General features: G+C 47.2%; 1 long non-coding RNA gene and 1 pseudogene across 1 annotated transcript; one reads left to right on the forward strand and one right to left on the reverse strand.

Moving 5' to 3' along the window:
- Positions 1 to 379: 379 nt before the first annotated feature.
- LOC119359083 lies at positions 380 to 2,347 on the forward strand (annotated as a pseudogene).
- A 3,789-nt stretch (positions 2,348 to 6,136) lies between these two features.
- On the reverse strand, positions 6,137 to 6,520 carry LOC119359084. Its single transcript, XR_005172373.1, has 2 exons — positions 6,424 to 6,520; positions 6,137 to 6,321 (listed from the first exon to the last, which is right to left on the reverse strand). It is a non-coding gene; the product is annotated as an uncharacterized LOC119359084 (long non-coding RNA).
- Positions 6,521 to 9,453: the final 2,933 nt, after the last annotated feature.

Genomic DNA, 9,453 nt, shown 5'->3' on the forward strand with positions numbered 1-9,453 from the left:
GTTCTCGAACACTACTGATTAACCGGTGAACAGAAAAGGAAACGGTGGCGAAAATCTACATCTACACTATTATTAAAAAAGCAAACGTAAATTCTCCTAATTCCGCATAACAAACTGTATACGGGATAACCAAAGCCTTCCGATGAAATCAACTTAAGTAGATCCTACGTTGATATTACGCTAATGATCTGCCACGCAAATCAACGTCCCGGATTGGGTGTTCTGCCGAGCAGACGCTTCATGGTCTGTCAATTTCCATCCCCGATCCACGCCCGCAGCTCCGGATTTCCGGATTGATTCCACTGGAATCGTGGCTCCTCGACCCATTTTTCTTTGGCCCCACATCGGAAAGAATGGATCCGCAACAACCTTGCCCACCATGGAGGCGGTGATAGCGGCGACGGAAGAGAGCGTGCGTGCCAATGGGGCTACGAAGACGGTGGCCGTGGCCGAGGACGGGCGATATCACCAGGGCGACAACAATTACGGCGGCGGCAACAACTATGGCGGCCTGCGGTGAGCGTAGCAACTACGGCGGCCGCGGCGGCCGAGGAGGAGGAGGAGGAGGCCAGAGTCAGCCGCCCCCGACATGCACCAAGCCGCACTGCCGCAGGGCCTCCCCTCTTCGAGCGCTACCACGCAGAGGCAACACAGGAGTAATGCTACATCAACGGGGGATTTTAATACGGGGTTCACGGGCTAGATGAGGTGGACCAGTAGAATTGCATATTAGGAGGGGAAGGCCCCACAGCCCCTGAAAATCAGGAGGGGCAGAGAGATTTGTTTAGAAGTAAGCCTCGTAAAACGCCGATGATTGTCCGTGACTCTAGCATTATTGGGCAACACAGCTCGGGAAGAAGTTTCAGGCGATGGACATCAGTCGTGCCGCCGTAGATCCAATCGACCGGCGATGGAGCAGTTATTGGCATTCCTCCGCGCGGCACCAGGTGCATCACTCCTCCTCCACAATCCTCTCCCCGCCTCGCGGTCCCTACCATAAGCCTTGCAAGCCGCAACCTCCCAGATCCTCCTCTCAACGCATCTCCGCTTCCCCTGCGACGTTGCCGGCTTCACGATCTCCACCATGATGGGAGTCACAAGCTTAAGGGAGTGCGTCGAGGCCATGGCGATGTTGCTCCCTTCCTACCGTCCTCACCGTGTTCCGCCACTTGCGGCAGGAATCCATGGTGCAGGCGGAGAAGCCTCCTGCCGAGGAGTGATCCCTCCGTCATAAGACGAGGTTCTTCAGTTACACTTACACACCCGCAGCTTAAAATTTGTTCCTTTCTATTTTTGCAGATTTTGAATTCAGTGTGGTAGAGAACACCCACAAAATCATCACAAGGATTCATGAACCTACTTTCGAATGGAAGAATGTGATGTTCAATTGCCATTAACCCGATCGATCTCTTGCATGGTAAATCTCCAATGGTCTGAATCTGGTTCCTCTGCGGACTATTATGATGTTTACAGAGTCAGATTTGGTGCAGGGGAAGGGGAGACCGAGGAGGAAATGGCGACCAAGAGGTGCGCAGGCACCCTGGGTGACAAGGGCCTCAGGGGGGAGAAGGTGTTCCTTAGTGCCGATCTGAACGTTCTGCTGGACGACGGCCTGAACATCACTGGTGACAACCGCATCCGCGCCTCCATGCCGTCCATCAAGTTCCTCATGGGGAAGGGCGCCAAGGTTGTCCTGGTCAACCATCTGGTGAGCGCACGCTTCTGCCATTCAGTCAGCCTCCCGTGTGGCGCACGACTGTAGCTGCTTGATGTCGTGAGCAACACCACTGGATGGCCCAGCCACCCCTTCATCTCAGACCTCGCTGGTATATTCCTTTGGGATCCCTATTCCTTTCTTGCTGTTCTGACAAAGGAAATTTCAAATCTTGTGTGTTTTTATTTGATACGCCCTGTGCCGAACTGCCGAAAACTTAATTCTAAGTGCTGCGACTGAAATTCCTGTTAAGTTCATATGTTGCAATTCTGAAACTGGATTTTGTGTATGTATTTATTCTAATGTCCGTCGGATCAACTGTGCTAATTTACTTCTCATGTTGAACTGAGGTGTGATACTGGGTTTTGTGTACTTTCAATAGTCTTGCAATTTTCGTTAGGATTTGGTGCGTAAGCATTTTCACATGATTTCTAACAATCCAGTTCATCTTTTCGTTGCAGAAGACTAACCAACTAGACGCAGATCCATTTGATTCTACTAAGTGTCCCAGGCTGTGTATGCTAGCCTCCTCCGCTACATTTGCAGGCCGCCGAGTCCAACTCCTCTGCGGTGCAGATCACCCGCCCACCGCGCTGCGCAACTCACGATGCAGGCGGCCCTCCTCCACGGTGAGGTGTTCTTCATGCTCATCGACATTAGTTTAATTTAGAGTCTGTTTTGGTGTGTTTGGAGTGTGGATGGTAAGATGATGTGCTCAAATAGAATTAGAAGAGCAGGCATATCCATATGGTGGTACTTTTTTCATAATAAATGGTGGTGGTGCTAATTAACTATTGGCTCTTAGTTTGATTCAGAGTCTAGGTGCACTGCTAGAAACTTACTTTAGCAATTTTGCAAAGAAAAATCGACTTTTTGTTCAGCTGTTTGAACTTACTTTTCATATATGCTGATCACAGTTTAATTTCAAAATGAAAAGAGAATCCAATCCATACTGTGCTATAGTACTTTTTGGTGTAAACTAATTCAAGAGTACTACTTGAAATCTGATGGGGAATACTGATGATGCGTCATTTTGGACTAATCTTCTTAACTGAGACCAAATTTAAATGCCCTAGAGGCCGTAACACTAGGATGACTTACTCCTTTCAGCATCTAACATTTATTACCAAAAAGAAAACTGAGAAAACTCCAGTTATGGTGATCATGTAGGCATGAGCCCCTGTGTTCTGGACAACTAAGGTTACATGCAAAATTACCTGATCATGTAGCAATTCGGATTGAGACGCATGCATTTAGATTGGGTGGTGAAGCGAGCTCGCCATTTTATTTCTCTGAAAGAACTATACAGTGATCTTTGGCTATTGCTTTCAGTATTACAGTGACAACCTTTCTATGGTATTTTGTTGGACAACTTTTTGTGTAATGTCTAGCACCTCAATATACATTAAATAAGTGCAAGCTTGGGTATATATTTTTCTCTCTCTCATGTTGTATTCATTTTATTTGCTCTGCTACTTTGGGTAAATAGAATCAGGCACAAGCTCCAGTTAGTTCCTTATTTTGTCTGTTTCTGACTTAGGATTGTAGGGAAAAGTGTGAACTATGAATTCATACCAGAACTGGATTGGCCATGGCATGTGTTCACCGACGAGTCATGACGTCGACAACAATATTGAAGATTTCCTGTTTCCTTTATTTTCGAGCATCTCTCAAAAGTATAATATATGCAGGTTCATCATTCATGCGAGGGATATGAAAGATGAAACAAAAGTAAAAGGTGTTTATGCCTACGGGCTATGGAGCATCATAATGTTGGAGGAGTGTCGTGCCGATTTTATAAATCCAGTAGCATCCTACTACTCGCAGTTTTTGTGGTTCAATCAAATCAATAGTACAATTTTCAAACGAAATATGTATATGACAACCGTGTGGGAGATTGTGAAACTGCCACACACATCGAGCGCCATCAGTTCCCTCCCGATCTTCTTCCTTTCCTGCACGATTTTCAGCAAAAATAATGCTTGAACTAGGATTTGATCTTTGGTCTGCAGGTAATCAACAAAGGGAGCTAACCACTTCACCTATGACACTCATTGTTGAACAAGCTAAGGGAAATACTGTTTTTGACATGTTTTGCCTTTAATATGTTAGCACTGAAAAACTTTTTGTTTCAAGCATCGTGGTAACTTTGATCATTGAGAATAAATTTGTTGAACCCGTCCCTCGGTAATTTCTGTAAATAGCACGATAACATTCACGCCATAGACCTGATAATTTAGATACAAAAATCGTGGTAACTTTAACCATTGGAAAGACAAATGTGAAAAGATACCAGATAATTTATGTGTAAATAGATGCACATATGATAAATGAGGTAGAAACACCATGGTAGTAACTTTAATCGTAGGGATTTTTTTTGAAAAGATACTCCGATATCTTCTGTGTAAATAGCACGGCAGTATACCTCCCTCCCCTGGCATTTTTATGTGTATATAGCATGAAAACATATGCACTACGATAACTAAACACCATGATAAGTTTTTGACCTGTGGGGGGGGGGGGGATTTGTTGCTGAAACATATCCCTGATAAATTTTGTGTAAATAGCATGATATTTTAAGCACTACGGGCTTGATAGGTTACCTAGAATCACCATAATAACTTTTTGTTCCGGGAAAAAGTTGTTCAAAACATCCACAATAATTTTTGTGTAAATAACATGATAATATAAGCACCGCATAACCGATAACTTGCAATATAAACATGATGGTAACTCTTTTATCAAAGGAAAATAAGTTGTTAAAAACATACACTCGCATAGCGCGTGGGCCTCTTGGATGAACACAACACATGGCGTGCCACGAAAAAGTCACATAATGTTTAGTGTCATGAGGGGCACACGTGCTATAGGCGTGATAAGTTATGCAAAAACACAATGGTAATTTTTGACCTATGGAAAAAGCTACCGAAACACACCCAGGTTTTTAGGTGCAAGTACCATGAAATATACGAACTGTAGACCCGGTAACTCATGTACAATCCCCCATGGTAACTTTGACCGGGGGGACGTTGATGTACATATACCTTGATAACTTATGTGTAAGTACCACGGTATTTTACACATTGAAAACCTTATAACTTGTGTACAAAACACAGTGGTAACTTTGAAGGGGTGTAGTTGTTGAAGCATAGTACATGGTACGTTCTATGTAAATAGCACGGTAAGTTATGCAACACAGGCCTGATAACTTGCATACAAATACCATGGTAACTTTGTCCCGAGGAGAAATCATGTGGTAGACGTGAAGAAGTGACATTTTTCTCGGGGGTGGGCACTCGAGATGTGCGGGAGAAGCAAGTTTCTCGGGCGAGCCTGCGGGGTCGTTTGGGAGGAGGCGAGGTCAAAGGACAAGGGATCATGTGGTACTTTAAAATGAAAAAGGTAGAAGTGTGGTAGTTTTGCTTATATGGCACACGTGTGCCAAATATCACAACCCATTTTCAAACGATAAATTTGTTATGGTTAGATATAATTTTTGAAGTTTCGAGGTTTTGTGAGATGAGATGATGGCTCATATATGTCATTTTGGCAAAAGTCCCACTACGGTTATATCTTGTAGTTCAATTAGATAATGCAGTTTTCAAATGATACGTGATATGGTGATATGCTTTTATTTATGTATTTCCTATATTCCTCACCACCGGCATTTGTGCATGAATTGGCTACATGTGTGCAAAGCTAACCAAATAAGAATGAGATGAATTATATGTCTGCAAAACTAACCAAATATAAATGAGATGAATTTCTGGGCCGCAGTTTGTGCCAGAGCTTACTAGGAAAGAAACGCTCTATGGCAAAATCACCACTCTCCTATTATTTTTATTTTCACCGGTTTACGGACTTCATTCTTCACCAGAAGCCGCGGAAAATATTTATGAATAGCAAAAAACTAGCCATAACTATGTTTGTTTCTGTGCCGCCCTGCTCCATGTAAGTCGACAAGTCTTTTACAATATCAGTCGGATAACAAATATAATTTTTCACCATGTTAATTTTTTTAATCTAAATTAGACTTATTCCTTAAATAATGCTCATATCGTTTACAAGGAGATGTTAATTAGCAATACTACATGCTAGAGTCCATTCCCTGGAAGTACTTAACTTCCTCTTTACAGAATCCATATACTATGTATTACGTACATGTAAAAAATATGCTTACACAGGAGATTTTTCTTCTTCTCACGGTTATACGTGCATTGCACGTGCACGCTTACTAGTAACATGAAGCGCCACACTCTTGAACTTCTTATTTTGCGGATTGCTGTAGCCTGTTCTCGCTTCTCATCATCTTTGTCACCGACCGTCTGGAGATTATTAAGAAGATACTCCATGCACAATCGAGAGTGGCCAACATGCATGAGTATGTATGTGACAAAACTGGAATATGCTACGATTTTGTTGCATTTTCCCCCTTGTGCATGAGTAAAGAAATATAGCAAAAGCAAAAACGAAAAAAAGAAAAAAAGAAAAAGAGTACCTGCCGGTGTTGTGTTCTCTTCACCGGCAACGGCGAGAAGGAGTGCAGTAGTTGGCTACTATCAGAATGAAGTTGGCTATGATCAAAGCTAGAAGGCCTACACGGAGAACTGTGTGGAAACCAAAATTTGTTGTGTGTCAGTGCCACTCGGTTTTGAATGAAAGGAAAAGGAAAGAAAGATCCTAGGCCATTAGTAGGATCGAGAACTCACGGCCGCTGTGGTCGCTGGGGTCATCACTCTGGTCGCTGCGGTGGAGACATCGAACCGAACGTGGCAGTTGAAACCCACCACCGCGGCCGCCGCGCCACCGCGGCCGCCGCGCCACCGCGGCCGCCGCGGGCCGCGTCGAGGTCCCAGCCCACGGCCTGCGCCGAGTCCTGCAGGCACCCGGCGCAGTCCGCCGCCGTGAGGTCGCCGGCGCACTGCACCCGCACGCGGACCGTGCTGCTCACGATGGCGAAGTCGCAGCCGCAGCCGCAGCCTTTCTCGACGATGGTTTTGTGAACCACCCTCGTGCTGGCTGGCATCACCGGCTTGGAGAGCCTTCCGGCCGCGCGCTGCGCCATGAGCTGCGCCATGGCGACGAGCTCGGCGTGCAGGCCGGCGGAGTAGAGGACCCCGGCGCTGGTCTCAGAGTCAGAAGCAGGGGCGGCGGCGTCGCTCGGGAGCGCCAGGTGGAAGCGCGCTCGGAAGGCGTCCTGGCCGGGCGAGGAAAAGTTGGTGTCGGCGTACGAGAGCGAGCAGCCCTGGCTCAAGATGCCGGCGCGACGGCTGGTGGCGCCGCAGCCGGCGGTGAGGTTCCTGGCGGCGTCGGACAGGCAGCGGACGCAGTCGGAGTCTGAAGGCGGCGTGGCGGAGTCGCCGAAGCAGAACCCCCGGGCGAACGCGCCGTCGGAATGCAGGGAGGCGAAGCGCGTCGGCGCGGCGGCGGAGGGGAGGGCGGCGAGGAGGGGCAGGACGGTGGCGCGGAACGCCGCGCCGTCCGTGAGCGCCGGCGCCGGGTGGCACTGGAGCACTGCAGCAAGCTCCTCGCTACAGGTGACGGCGGCCGGCGCCGCGGCGACGAGGAGGAGGAGGGAGAGGGCGATCGCTGCAAGCTGATGCATGTGATGTCTAGACACGTCGCGACTCACATTGGAAATAAGAAAAAGAAAAGCGTACGCACTGCATGCATGCATGCAGTAGTGCACCAACACCAACGATGTACTACGTACTCCTACTAGATAAGGTGAAATGAATTCTTTCACGAAATAAGACTGGTGCGCGCTTGCAACCCCGTTTTCCAAGCACGTCGAGTCGTGAAATACTCCTACTCTGGGTCGAGGACAGCTCGCCATTGACGATACACAGACGAGCGATGGCGACGGCCCGACCGGACTTTAACTAAATCGCTGCGTGCCGAGCGACGCGTTTTTCCCATTTTGGGACGTACGGTTGCGTCTCGCGCATGTGCTGCTGGCCTCATAAGAGAAGAAAAGAAATTGGCGCGTCGCGTGCATGCACCGTTCGTTTTTTTCACCCCTACGCGCTTACGTACGGTGAATGGAGAAAAATTCAGCAGCAGCAGAAAGGGACAGGGATCGAAGGAGGCTAGCTTGCAACGTCTCTCTTTATAAGTGACCCACCCCGGCCGTCCTCTTCCAACTCTACCACGTAATTAAGCCTCATCGGCGTGGTGGCCATGAGTCCATACGATGAGGGTTTTCTCGAGGGCTTTGTTTGCGGCGTGGTGGCCATCCCCGCTCTCCTGGGCACCATGGGGATCCTCGGCCTCATCGCCCATATCATCGCCGACAAGATCCGGGCTTGCATGGCCGGCGACCTGGAGCAGCAGGGAGCGGAAGGCGCAGGCGACGCCGCGGTCTGAGGTCAGGATCCGCCGGGTCCAGATCGATCGAGCCTTCCCTGGCTGGAGGTGTGCAAAATAAGTGTGCAGTGTTGCGTCCGCGTGCGTCTGGTCATTCGATCTGAGCTTCTATATTAGTTGTAATGGAGCTGATTAATTAGCAGCAGGCATGGTATGTATTGGTACGGTATGCATGCTTGAGCAGCAGGCATTGCATGGTCTCTACTGCTACCACATACTCGATCTAGAGTTTCTATAGCCATGCATGTACGGCCGGTGAGTTTGTTTCTCCGTCGATCTTCTTAATTTGGCGATAACTAAATGGCAAGCAAGACCTGTTTTACAGTTGCGCTTTGTGCCATGTTTGCTGCTGCTGCTGCTGGATTGTCAGTCTCTTCTGTATATGGTCGATATATCACCTCACCGTCCATCTCCAGCGCGCAATCGCGCATGTACTCCGAGTGTGGTTATGTGACTCATGTGCATGGAATGATGGAGAGCTAGCTTAGCTTTTTTTTTTCTCTTTTTTTTGGAGGCGTGAGCTAGCTTAGCTAGGAGTACGTACTTGCGGCGCAAAGGCAAATGGTGGACCAAGCATGGATACAATGCAATTGAAATGCATATGCATGGATGCTAGCTAGCTGTAGTACCACCGTCGAGCGACTGACTGATGCCCGTGACATGTGACTGTGAGCCTCTTTTACCAAGAAAGAAAAGGGAAGCCCGCCCCTTTGCTACCTCCGGATATTGCTGCACAAGGCCACCAAACTCTTTGCACCAATTCGGTCCATCACAGCCAGCCTTTGCCATGAACGATTCAGCAATCAGCACTAAACGACCGATGGGTTCGCTCGCTTCTTCGATCGATGCTACTATCGGTCTGGCAGCAAGCAAACTTTTTCAACTTTGCCACTCATACTATGTGTCGTTGTACGCTTGGATGATGTGCACGGTTCGACTATTATTTCGTGACGAACATGCGATGAAGTCCGACTGTTACAATGATTGCTTCAGTTCTGTCCCGTGAAAAAAATGAATACTTCAGCTCAGATGTAATCTGTGGTGATCTTCATCCTCACGTAACAGTAGGAGTTACCGAAACGAAATTAATCGAGTAGTGCAAAAATAGGAGTTACCCAAATAGAAGTACTGAAAAGTATCAAACAGAGATGGGACCGGTACCAAAAACATGAGACCAATATATAATTTTGCGTGTGTATTATAAGAAAACATCATATATAATTTTGCTCCGACCAAAAATTGGTGCACAAAAATTTCAGATGTTGTTTTTTTGCATTTCGATACATGGCTAGTTACCGCTTGAAATAAGCACGTAGCTACCTCAAAAAATCAATCAAAATAAAAAGATACATGGCTAGTAGTATTATTTCATT

This window comes from Triticum dicoccoides, chromosome 2A (genome assembly GCF_002162155.2).
Source record: "Triticum dicoccoides isolate Atlit2015 ecotype Zavitan chromosome 2A, WEW_v2.0, whole genome shotgun sequence".
NCBI lineage: Eukaryota > Viridiplantae > Streptophyta > Magnoliopsida > Poales > Poaceae > Triticum > Triticum dicoccoides.